Raw genomic sequence first — 12,930 nt, 5'->3', positions numbered from 1 at the left:
TAAAAATGGCAATTTTGGTCACTGTTAGGGTTTAAAAAGTGGTTATTCAACATGAGGCACGATCCAATTTACATTTTGAATCATTTTTGGTACAGTCCAAAAAATCCATTTTCGGATGAAAAACGATGACTCCGGACCTTTCGATCGTTCCCAAAATGGTCAATATGGATGAAATTTTAACATTTAATTTTTTGACTGTAAATGACTGTTGGATGTGAATTATGACTTTTTCAACTAAAATAAATGTGTTTAAAGTCGTTTCTGTGCCTGAAATTGGTCAAAAATGAAGCTTTTGAGTAAGCAAAACTCTGTAAAAATGGCAATTTTGGTCACTGTGAGGGCTTAAAAAGTGGTTATTCAACATGAGGCACGATCCAATTTACATTATGAATCATTTTTGGTACAGTCCAAAAAATCCATTTTCGGATGAAAAACGATGACTCCGGACCTGTCGAACGTTCCCAAAATGGTCAATATGGATGAAATTTTAACGTTAAATTTTTTTACTGTAAATGACTGTTGGATGTGAATTATGACTTTTTCAACTAAAATAAATGTGTTGAAAGTCATTTCTGTGCCTGAAATTGGTCAAAAATGAAGCTTTTGAGTAAGCAAAACTCTGTAAAAATGGCAATTTTGGTCACTGTGAGGGCTTCAAAAGTGGTTATTCAACATGAGGCATGATCCAATTTACATTGTAAATCATTTTTGGTACAGTCCAAAAAATCAATTTTCGGATGAAAAACGATGACTCCGGACCTGTCGAACGTTCCCAAAATGGTCAATATGGATGAAATTTTAACATTTAATTTTTTGACTGTAAATGACTGTTGGATGTAAATTATGACTTTTTCAACTAAAATAAATGTGTTGAAAGTAATTTCTGTGCCTGAAATTGGTCAAAAATGAAGCTTTTGAGTAAGAAAAACTCTGTAAAAATGGCAATTTTGGTCACTGTGAGGGCTTAAAAAGTGGTTATTCAACATGAGGCACGATCCAATTTACATTATGAATAATTTTTGGTACAGTCCAAAAAATCCATTTTCGGATGAAAAACGATGACTCCGGACCTGTCGAACGTTCCCAATATGGTCAATATGGATGAAATTTTAACATGTAATTTTTTGACTGTAAATGACTGTTGGATGTGAATTATGACTTTTTCAACTAAAATAGGTGTGTTTAAAGTCATTTCTGTGCCTGAAATTGGTCAAAAATGAAGCTTTTGAGTAAGCAAAACTCTGTAAAAATGGCAATTTTGGTCACTGTTAGGGTTTAAAAAGTGGTTATTCAACATGAGGCACGATCCAATTTACATTTTGAATCATTTTTGGTACAGTCCAAAAAATCCATTTTCGGATGAAAAACGATGACTCCGGACCTGTCGATCGTTCCCAAAATGGTCAATATGGATGAAATTTTAACATGTAATTTTTTGACTGTAAATGACTGTTGGATGTGAATTATGACTTTTTCAACTAAAATAGGTGTGTTTAAAGTCATTTCTGTGCCTGAAATTGGTCAAAATTGAAGCTTTTGAGTAAGCAAAACTCTGTAAAAATGGCAATTTTGGTCACTGTGAGGGTTTAAAAAGTGTTTATTCAACATGAGGCACGATCCAATTTACATTTTGAATCATTTTTGGTACAGTCCAAAAAATCAATTTTCGGATGAAAAACGATGACTCCGGACCTTTCGATCGTTCCCAAATGGTCAATATGGATGAAATTTTAACATTTAATTTTTTGACTGTAAATGACTGTTGGATGTGAATTATGACTTTTTCAACTAAAATAAATGTGTTTAAAGTCGTTTCTGTGCCTGAAATTGGTCAAAAATGAAGCTTTTGAGTAAGCAAAACTCTGTAAAAATGGCAATTTTGGTCACTGTGAGGGCTTAAAAAGTGGTTATTCAACATGAGGCACGATCCAATTTACATTATGAATCATTTTTGGTACAGTCCAAAAAATCCATTTTCGGATGAAAAACGATGACTCCGGACCTGTCGAACGTTCCCAAAATGGTCAATATGGATGAAATTTTAACATTTAATTTTTTGACTGTAAATGACTGTTGGATGTGAATTATGTCTTTTTCAACTAAAATAAATGTGTTGAAAGTCATTTCTGTGCCTTAAATTGGTCAAAAATGAAGCTTTTGAGTAAGCAAAACTCTGTAAAAATAGCAATTTTGGTCACTGTGAGGGCTTAAAAAGTGGTTATTCAACATGAGGCACGATCCAATTTACATTATGAATCATTTTTGGTACAGTCCAAAAAAATCAATTTTCGGATGAAAAACGATGACTCCGGACCTGTCGAACGTTCCCAAAATGGTCAATATGGATGAAATTTTAACATTTAATTTTTTGACTGTAAATGACTGTTGGATGTGAATTATGACTTTTTCAACTAAAATAAATGTGTTTAAAGTAATTTCTGTGCCTGAAATTGGTCAAAAATGAAGCTTTTGAGTAAGAAAAACTCTGTAAAAATGGCAATTTTGGTCACTGTGAGGGCTTAAAAAGTGGTTATTCAACATGAGGCACGATCCAATTTACATTATGAATCATTTTTGGTACAGTCCAAAAAATCCATTTCCGGATGAAAAACGATGACTCCGGACCTGTCGAACGTTCCCAAAATGGTCAATATGGATGAAATTTTAACATTTATTTTTTTGACTGTAAATAACTGTTGGATGTGAATTATGACTTTTTCAACTAAAATAAGTGTGTTTAAAGTCATTTCTGTGCCTGAAATTGGTCAAAAATGAAGCTTTTGAGTAAGCAAAACTGTAAAAATGGCAATTTTGGTCACTGTGAGGGTTTAAAAAGTGGTTATTCAACATGAGGCACGATCCAATTTACATTTTGAATCATTTTTGGTACAGTCCAAAAAATCAATTTTCGGATGAAAAACGATGACTCCGAACCTGTCGAACATTCCAAAAAGGTCAATATGGATGAAATTTTAACATTTAATTTTTTGACTGTAAATGACTGTTGGATGTGAATTATTACTTTTCAACTAAAATAAATGTGTTTAAAGTCATTTCTGTGCCTGAAATTGGTCAAAAATGAAGCTTTTGAGTAAGCAAAACTCTGTAAAAATGGCAATTTTGGTCACTGTGAGGGCTTAAAAAGTGAATATTCAACATGAGGCACGATCCAATTTACATTATGAATCATTTTTGGTACAGTCCAAAAAATCCATTTTCGGATGAAAAACGATGACTCCGGACCTGTCGAACGTTCCCAAAATGGTCAATATGGATGAAATTTTAACATTTAATTTTTTGACTGTAAATGACTCTTGGATGTGAATTATGACTTTTTCAACTAAAATAAGTGTGTTTAAAGTCATTTCTGTGCCTGAATCTGGTCAAAATTGAAGCTTTTGAGTAAGAAAAACTCTGTAAAAATGGCAATTTTGGTCACTGTGAGGGCTTAAAAAGTGGTTATTCAACATGAGGCACGATCCAATTTACATTATGAATCATTTTTGGTACAGTCCAAAAAATCCATTTTCGGATGAAAAACGATGACTCCGGACCTGTCGAACGTTCCCAAAATGGTCAATATGGATGAAATTTTAACATTTATTTTTTTTACTGTAAATGACTGTTGGATGTGAATTATGACTTTTTCAACTAAAATAAGTGTGTTTAAAGTCATTTCTGTGCCTGAAATTGGTCAAAAATGAAGCTTTTGAGTAAGCAAAACTCTGTAAAAATTGCAATTTTGGTCACTGTGAGGGCTTAAAAAGTGGTTATTCAACATGAGGCACGATCCAATTTACATTTTGAATCATTTTTGGTACAGTCCAAAAAATCAATTTTCGGATGAAAAACGATGACTCCGGACCTGTGGAACGTTCCCAAAATGGTCAATATCGATGAAATTTTAACATTTAACTTTTTTGACTGTAAATGACTGTTGGATGTGAATTATGACTTTTTCAACTTAAATGAGTGTGTTTAAAGTCATTTCTGTGCCTGAAATTGGTCACAATTGAAGCTTTTGAGTAAGCAAAACTCTGTAAAAATGGCAATTTTGGTCACTGTTAGGGTTTAAAAAGTGGTTATTCAACATGAGGCACGATCCAATTTACATTTTGAATCATTTTTGGTACAGTCCAAAAATCAATTTTCGGATGAAAAACGATGACTCCGGACCTGTCGAACGTTCCCAAAATGGTCAAAATGGATGAAATTTTAACATTTAATTTTTGACTGTAAATGACTGTTGGATGTGAATTATGACTTTTTCAACTAAATTAAGTGTGTTTAAAGTCATTTCTGTGCCTGAAATTGGTCACAATTGAAGCTTTTGAGTAAGCAAAACTCTGTAAAAATGGCAATTTTGGTCACTGTTAGGGCTTAAAAAGTGGTTATTCAACATGAGGCACGATCCAATTTACATTCTGAATCATTTTTGGTACAGTCCAAAAAATCCATTTTCGGATGAAAAACGATGACTCCGGACCTGTCGAACGTTCCCAAAATGGTCAATATGGATGAAATTTTAACGTTAAATTTTTTTACTGTAAATGACTGTTGGATGTGAATTATGACTTTTTCAACTAAAATAAATGTGTTGAAAGTCATTTCTGTGCCTGAAATTGGTCAAAAATGAAGCTTTTGAGTAAGCAAAACTCTGTAAAAATGGCAATTTTGGTCACTGTGAGGGCTTCAAAAGTGGTTATTCAACATGAGGCATGATCCAATTTACATTGTAAATCATTTTTGGTACAGTCCAAAAATCAATTTTCGGATGAAAAACGATGACTCCGGACCTGTCGAACGTTCCCAAAATGGTCAATATGGATGAAATTTTAACATTTAATTTTTTGACTGTAAATGACTGTTGGATGTAAATTATGACTTTTTCAACTAAAATAAATGTGTTGAAAGTAATTTCTGTGCCTGAAATTGGTCAAAAATGAGCTTTTGAGTAAGAAAAACTCTGTAAAAATGGCAATTTTGGTCACTGTGAGGGCTTAAAAAGTGGTTATTCAACATGAGGCACGATCCAATTTACATTATGAATAATTTTTGGTACAGTCCAAAAAATCCATTTTCGGATGAAAAACGATGACTCCGGACCTGTCAAACGTTCCCAATATGGTCAATATGGATGAAATTTTAACATGTAATTTTTTGACTGTAAATGACTGTTGGATGTGAATTATGACTTTTTCAACTAAAATAGGTGTGTTTAAAGTCATTTCTGTGCCTGAAATTGGTCAAAAATGAAGCTTTTGAGTAAGCAAAACTCTGTAAAAATGGCAATTTTGGTCACTGTTAGGGTTTAAAAAGTGGTTATTCAACATGAGGCACGATCCAATTTACATTTTGAATCATTTTTGGTACAGTCCAAAAAATCCATTTTCGGATGAAAAACGATGACTCCGGACCTGTCGATCGTTCCCAAAATGGTCAATATGGATGAAATTTTAATATGTAATTTTTTGACTGTAAATGACTGTTGGATGTGAATTATGACTTTTTCAACTAAAATAGGTGTGTTTAAAGTCATTTCTGTGCCTGAAATTGGTCAAAATTGAAGCTTTTGAGTAAGCAAAACTCTGTAAAAATGGCAATTTTGGTCACTGTGAGGGTTTAAAAAGTGTTTATTCAACATGAGGCACGATCCAATTTACATTTTTAATCATTTTTGGTACAGTCCAAAAAATCAATTTTCGGATGAAAAACGATGACTCCGGACCTTTCGATCGTTCCCAAAATGGTCAATATGGATGAAATTTTAACATTTAATTTTTTGACTGTAAATGACTGTTGGATGTGAATTATGACTTTTTCAACTAAAATAAATGTGTTTAAAGTCGTTTCTGTGCCTGAAATTGGTCAAAAATGAAGCTTTTGAGTAAGCAAAACTCTGTAAAAATGGCAATTTTGGTCACTGTGAGGGCTTAAAAAGTGGTTATTCAACATGAGGCACGATCCAATTTACATTATGAATCATTTTTGGTACAGTCCAAAAAATCCATTTTCGGATGAAAAACGATGACTCCGGACCTGTCGAACGTTCCCAAAATGGTCAATATGGATGAAATTTTAACGTTAAATTTTTTTACTGTAAATGACTGTTGGATGTGAATTATGACTTTTTCAACTAAAATATAGGTGTTGAAAGTCATTTCTGTGCCTGAAATTGGTCAAAAATGAAGCTTTTGAGTAAGCAAAACTCTGTAAAAATGGCAATTTTGGTCACTGTGAGGGCTTCAAAAGTGGTTATTCAACATGAGGCATGATCCAATTTACATTGTAAATCATTTTTGGTACAGTCCAAAAAATCAATTTTCGGATGAAAAACGATGACTCCGGACCTGTCGAACGTTCCCAAAATGGTCAATATGGATGAAATTTTAACATTTAATTTTTTGACTGTAAATGACTGTTGGATGTAAATTATGACTTTTTCAACTAAAATAAATGTGTTGAAAGTAATTTCTGTGCCTGAAATTGGTCAAAAATGAAGCTTTTGAGTAAGAAAAACTCTGTAAAAATGGCAATTTTGGTCACTGTGAGGGCTTAAAAAGTGGTTATTCAACATGAGGCACGATCCAATTTACATTATGAATAATTTTTGGTACAGTCCAAAAAATCCATTTTCGGATGAAAAACGATGACTCCGGACCTGTCGAACGTTCCCAATATGGTCAATATGGATGAAATTTTAACATGTAATTTTTTGACTGTAAATGACTGTTGGATGTGAATTATGACTTTTTCAACTAAAATAGGTGTGTTTAAAGTCATTTCTGTGCCTGAAATTGGTCAAAAATGAAGCTTTTGAGTAAGCAAAACTCTGTAAAAATGGCAATTTTGGTCACTGTTAGGGTTTAAAAAGTGGTTATTCAACATGAGGCACGATCCAATTTACATTTTGAATCATTTTTGGTACAGTCCAAAAAATCCATTTTCGGATGAAAACGATGACTCCGGACCTGTCGATCGTTCCCAAAATGGTCAATATGGATGAAATTTTAACATGTAATTTTTTGACTGTAAATGACTGTTGGATGTGAATTATGACTTTTTCAACTAAAATAGGTGTGTTTAAAGTCATTTCTGTGCCTGAAATTGGTCAAAATTGAAGCTTTTGAGTAAGCAAAACTCTGTAAAAATGGCAATTTTGGTCACTGTGAGGGTTTAAAAAGTGTTTATTCAACATGAGGCACGATCCAATTTACATTTTGAATCATTTTTGGTACAGTCCAAAAAATCAATTTTCGGATGAAAAACGATGACTCCGGACCTTTCGATCGTTCCCAAAATGGTCAATATGGATGAAATTTTAACATTTAATTTTTTGACTGTAAATGACTGTTGGATGTGAATTATGACTTTTTCAACTAAAATAAATGTGTTTAAAGTCGTTTCTGTGCCTGAAATTGGTCAAAAATGAAGCTTTTGAGTAAGCAAAACTCTGTAAAAATGGCAATTTTGGTCACTGTGAGGGCTTAAAAAGTGGTTATTCAACATGAGGCACGATCCAATTTACATTATGAATCATTTTTGGTACAGTCCAAAAAATCCATTTTCGGATGAAAACGATGACTCCGGACCTGTCGAACGTTCCCAAAATGGTCAATATGGATGAAATTTTAACATTTAATTTTTTGACTGTAAATGACTGTTGGATGTGAATTATGTCTTTTTCAACTAAAATAAATGTGTTGAAAGTCATTTCTGTGCCTTAAATTGGTCAAAAATGAAGCTTTTGAGTAAGCAAAACTCTGTAAAAATAGCAATTTTGGTCACTGTGAGGGCTTAAAAAGTGGTTATTCAACATGAGGCACGATCCAATTTACATTATGAATCATTTTTGGTACAGTCCAAAAAAATCAATTTTCGGATGAAAAACGATGACTCCGGACCTGTCGAACGTTCCCAAAATGGTCAATATGGATGAAATTTTAACATTTAATTTTTTGACTGTAAATGACTGTTGGATGTGAATTATGACTTTTTCAACTAAAATAAATGTGTTTAAAGTAATTTCTGTGCCTGAAATTGGTCAAAAATGAAGCTTTTGAGTAAGAAAAACTCTGTAAAAATGGCAATTTTGGTCACTGTGAGGGCTTAAAAAGTGGTTATTCAACATGAGGCACGATCCAATTGACATTTTGAATCATTTTTGGTACAGTCCAAAAAATCCATTTTCGGATGAAAAACGATGACTCCGGACCTGTCGATCGTTCCCAAAATGGTCAATATGGATGAAATTTTAATATGTAATTTTTTGACTGTAAATGACTGTTGGATGTGAATTATGACTTTTTCAACTAAAATAGGTGTGTTTAAAGTCATTTCTGTGCCTGAAATTGGTCAAAATTGAAGCTTTTGAGTAAGCAAAACTCTGTAAAAATGGCAATTTTGGTCACTGTGAGGGTTTAAAAAGTGTTTATTCAACATGAGGCACGATCCAATTTACATTTTGAATCATTTTTGGTACAGTCCAAAAAATCAATTTTCGGATGAAAAACGATGACTCCGGACCTTTCGATCGTTCCCAAAATGGTCAATATGGATGAAATTTTAACATTTAATTTTTTGACTGTAAATGACTGTTGGATGTGAATTATGACTTTTTCAACTAAAATAAATGTGTTTAAAGTCGTTTCTGTGCCTGAAATTGGTCAAAAATGAAGCTTTTGAGTAAGCAAAACTCTGTAAAAATGGCAATTTTGGTCACTGTGAGGGCTTAAAAAGTGGTTATTCAACATGAGGCACGATCCAATTTACATTATGAATCATTTTTGGTACAGTCCAAAAAATCCATTTTCGGATGAAAAACGATGACTCCGGACCTGTCGAACGTTCCCAAAATGGTCAATATGGATGAAATTTTAACGTTAAATTTTTTTACTGTAAATGACTGTTGGATGTGAATTATGACTTTTTCAACTAAAATAAATGTGTTGAAAGTCATTTCTGTGCCTGAAATTGGTCAAAAATGAAGCTTTTGAGTAAGCAAAACTCTGTAAAAATGGCAATTTTGGTCACTGTGAGGGCTTCAAAAGTGGTTATTCAACATGAGGCATGATCCAATTTACATTGTAAATCATTTTTGGTACAGTCCAAAAAATCAATTTTCGGATGAAAAACGATGACTCCGGACCTGTCGAACGTTCCCAAAATGGTCAATATGGATGAAATTTTAACATTTAATTTTTTGACTGTAAATGACTGTTGGATGTAAATTATGACTTTTTCAACTAAAATAAATGTGTTGAAAGTAATTTCTGTGCCTGAAATTGGTCAAAAATGAAGCTTTTGAGTAAGAAAAACTCTGTAAAAATGGCAATTTTGGTCACTGTGAGGGCTTAAAAAGTGGTTATTCAACATGAGGCACGATCCAATTTACATTATGAATAATTTTTGGTACAGTCCAAAAAATCAATTTTCGGATGAAAAACGATGACTCCGGACCTGTCGAACGTTCCCAATATGGTCAATATGGATGAAATTTTAACATGTAATTTTTTGACTGTAAATGACTGTTGGATGTGAATTATGACTTTTTCAACTAAAATAGGTGTGTTTAAAGTCATTTCTGTGCCTGAAATTGGTCAAAAATGAAGCTTTTGAGTAAGCAAAACTCTGTAAAAATGGCAATTTTGGTCACTGTTAGGGTTTAAAAAGTGGTTATTCAACATGAGGCACGATCCAATTTACATTTTGAATCATTTTTGGTACAGTCCAAAAAATCCATTTTCGGATGAAAAACGATGACTCCGGACCTGTCGATCGTTCCCAAAATGGTCAATATGGATGAAATTTTAACATGTAATTTTTTGACTGTAAATGACTGTTGGATGTGAATTATGACTTTTTCAACTAAAATAGGTGTGTTTAAAGTCATTTCTGTGCCTGAAATTGGTCAAAATTGAAGCTTTTGAGTAAGCAAAACTCTGTAAAAATGGCAATTTTGGTCACTGTGAGGGTTTAAAAAGTGTTTATTCAACATGAGGCACGATCCAATTTACATTTTGAATCATTTTTGGTACAGTCCAAAAAATCAATTTTCGGATGAAAAACGATGACTCCGGACCTTTCGATCGTTCCCAAAATGGTCAATATGGATGAAATTTTAACATTTAATTTTTTGACTGTAAATTACTGTTGGATGTGAATTATGACTTTTTCAACTAAAATAAATGTGTTTAAAGTCGTTTCTGTGCCTGAAATTGGTCAAAAATGAAGCTTTTGAGTAAGCAAAACTCTGTAAAAATGGCAATTTTGGTCACTGTGAGGGCTTAAAAAGTGGTTATTCAACATGAGGCACGATCCAATTTACATTATGAATCATTTTTGGTACAGTCCAAAAAATCCATTTTCGGATGAAAAACGATGACTCCGGACCTGTCGAACGTTCCCAAAATGGTCAATATGGATGAAATTTTAACATTTAATTTTTTGACTGTAAATGACTGTTGGATGTGAATTATGTCTTTTTCAACTAAAATAAATGTGTTGAAAGTCATTTCTGTGCCTTAAATTGGTCAAAAATGAAGCTTTTGAGTAAGCAAAACTCTGTAAAAATAGCAATTTTGGTCACTGTGAGGGCTTAAAAAGTGGTTATTCAACATGAGGCACGATCCAATTTACATTATGAATCATTTTTGGTACAGTCCAAAAAAATCAATTTTCGGATGAAAAACGATGACTCCGGACCTGTCGAACGTTCCCAAAATGGTCAATATGGATGAAATTTTAACATTTAATTTTTTGACTGTAAATGACTGTTGGATGTGAATTATGACTTTTTCAACTAAAATAAATGTGTTTAAAGTAATTTCTGTGCCTGAAATTGGTCAAAAATGAAGCTTTTGAGTAAGAAAAACTCTGTAAAAATGGCAATTTTGGTCACTGTGAGGGCTTAAAAAGTGGTTATTCAACATGAGGCACGATCCAATTTACATTATGAATCATTTTTGGTACAGTCCAAAAAATCCATTTCCGGATGAAAAACGATGACTCCGGACCTGTCGAACGTTCCCAAAATGGTCAATATGGATGAAATTTTAACATTTATTTTTTTGACTGTAAATAACTGTTGGATGTGAATTATGACTTTTTCAACTAAAATAAGTGTGTTTAAAGTCATTTCTGTGCCTGAAATTGGTCAAAAATGAAGCTTTTGAGTAAGCAAAACTGTAAAAATGGCAATTTTGGTCACTGTGAGGGTTTAAAAAGTGGTTATTCAACATGAGGCACGATCCAATTTACATTTTGAATCATTTTTGGTACAGTCCAAAAAATCAATTTTCGGATGAAAAACGATGACTCCGAACCTGTCGAACATTCCCAAAAAGGTCAATATGGATGAAATTTTAACATTTAATTTTTTGACTGTAAATGACTGTTGGATGTGAATTATTACTTTTTCAACTAAAATAAATGTGTTTAAAGTCATTTCTGTGCCTGAAATTGGTCAAAAATGAAGCTTTTGAGTAAGCAAAACTCTGTAAAAATGGCAATTTTGGTCACTGTGAGGGCTTAAAAAGTGAATATTCAACATGAGGCACGATCCAATTTACATTATGAATCATTTTTGGTACAGTCCAAAAAATCCATTTTCGGATGAAAAACGATGACTCCGGACCTGTCGAACGTTCCCAAAATGGTCAATATGGATGAAATTTTAACATTTAATTTTTTGACTGTAAATGACTCTTGGATGTGAATTATGACTTTTTCAACTAAAATAAGTGTGTTTAAAGTCATTTCTGTGCCTGAATCTGGTCAAAATTGAAGCTTTTGAGTAAGAAAAACTCTGTAAAAATGGCAATTTTGGTCACTGTGAGGGCTTAAAAAGTGGTTATTCAACATGAGGCACGATCCAATTTACATTATGAATCATTTTTGGTACAGTCCAAAAAATCCATTTTCGGATGAAAAACGATGACTCCGGACCTGTCGAACGTTCCCAAAATGGTCAATATGGATGAAATTTTAACATTTATTTTTTTTACTGTAAATGACTGTTGGATGTGAATTATGACTTTTTCAACTAAAATAAGTGTGTTTAAAGTCATTTCTGTGCCTGAAATTGGTCAAAAATGAAGCTTTTGAGTAAGCAAAACTCTGTAAAAATTGCAATTTTGGTCACTGTGAGGGCTTAAAAAGTGGTTATTCAACATGAGGCACGATCCAATTTACATTTTGAATCATTTTTGGTACAGTCCAAAAAATCAATTTTCGGATGAAAAACGATGACTCCGGACCTGTGGAACGTTCCCAAAATGGTCAATATCGATGAAATTTTAACATTTAACTTTTTTGACTGTAAATGACTGTTGGATGTGAATTATGACTTTTTCAACTTAAATAAGTGTGTTTAAAGTCATTTCTGTGCCTGAAATTGGTCACAATTGAAGCTTTTGAGTAAGCAAAACTCTGTAAAAATGGCAATTTTGGTCACTGTTAGGGTTTAAAAAGTGGTTATTCAACATGAGGCACGATCCAATTTACATTTTGAATCATTTTTGGTACAGTCCAAAAAATCAATTTTCGGATGAAAAACGATGACTCCGGACCTGTCGAACGTTCCCAAAATGGTCAAAATGGATGAAATTTTAACATTTAATTTTTTGACTGTAAATGACTGTTGGATGTGAATTATGACTTTTTCAACTAAATTAAGTGTGTTTAAAGTCATTTCTGTGCCTGAAATTGGTCACAATTGAAGCTTTTGAGTAAGCAAAACTCTGTAAAAATGGCAATTTTGGTCACTGTTAGGGCTTAAAAAGTGGTTATTCAACATGAGGCACGATCCAATTTACATTATGAATCATTTTTGGTACAGTCCAAAAAATCCATTTTCGGATGAAAAACGATGACTCCGGACCTGTCGAACGTTCCCAAAATGGTCAATATGGATGAAATTTTAACGTTAAA

Source organism: Lissotriton helveticus, chromosome 6 (assembly GCF_964261635.1).
Source record: "Lissotriton helveticus chromosome 6, aLisHel1.1, whole genome shotgun sequence".
Taxonomy (NCBI): Eukaryota; Metazoa; Chordata; class Amphibia; order Caudata; family Salamandridae; genus Lissotriton; species Lissotriton helveticus.
The sequence above is the reverse complement of the archived record's forward strand: the minus strand, read 5'-3'. Positions refer to the sequence as shown.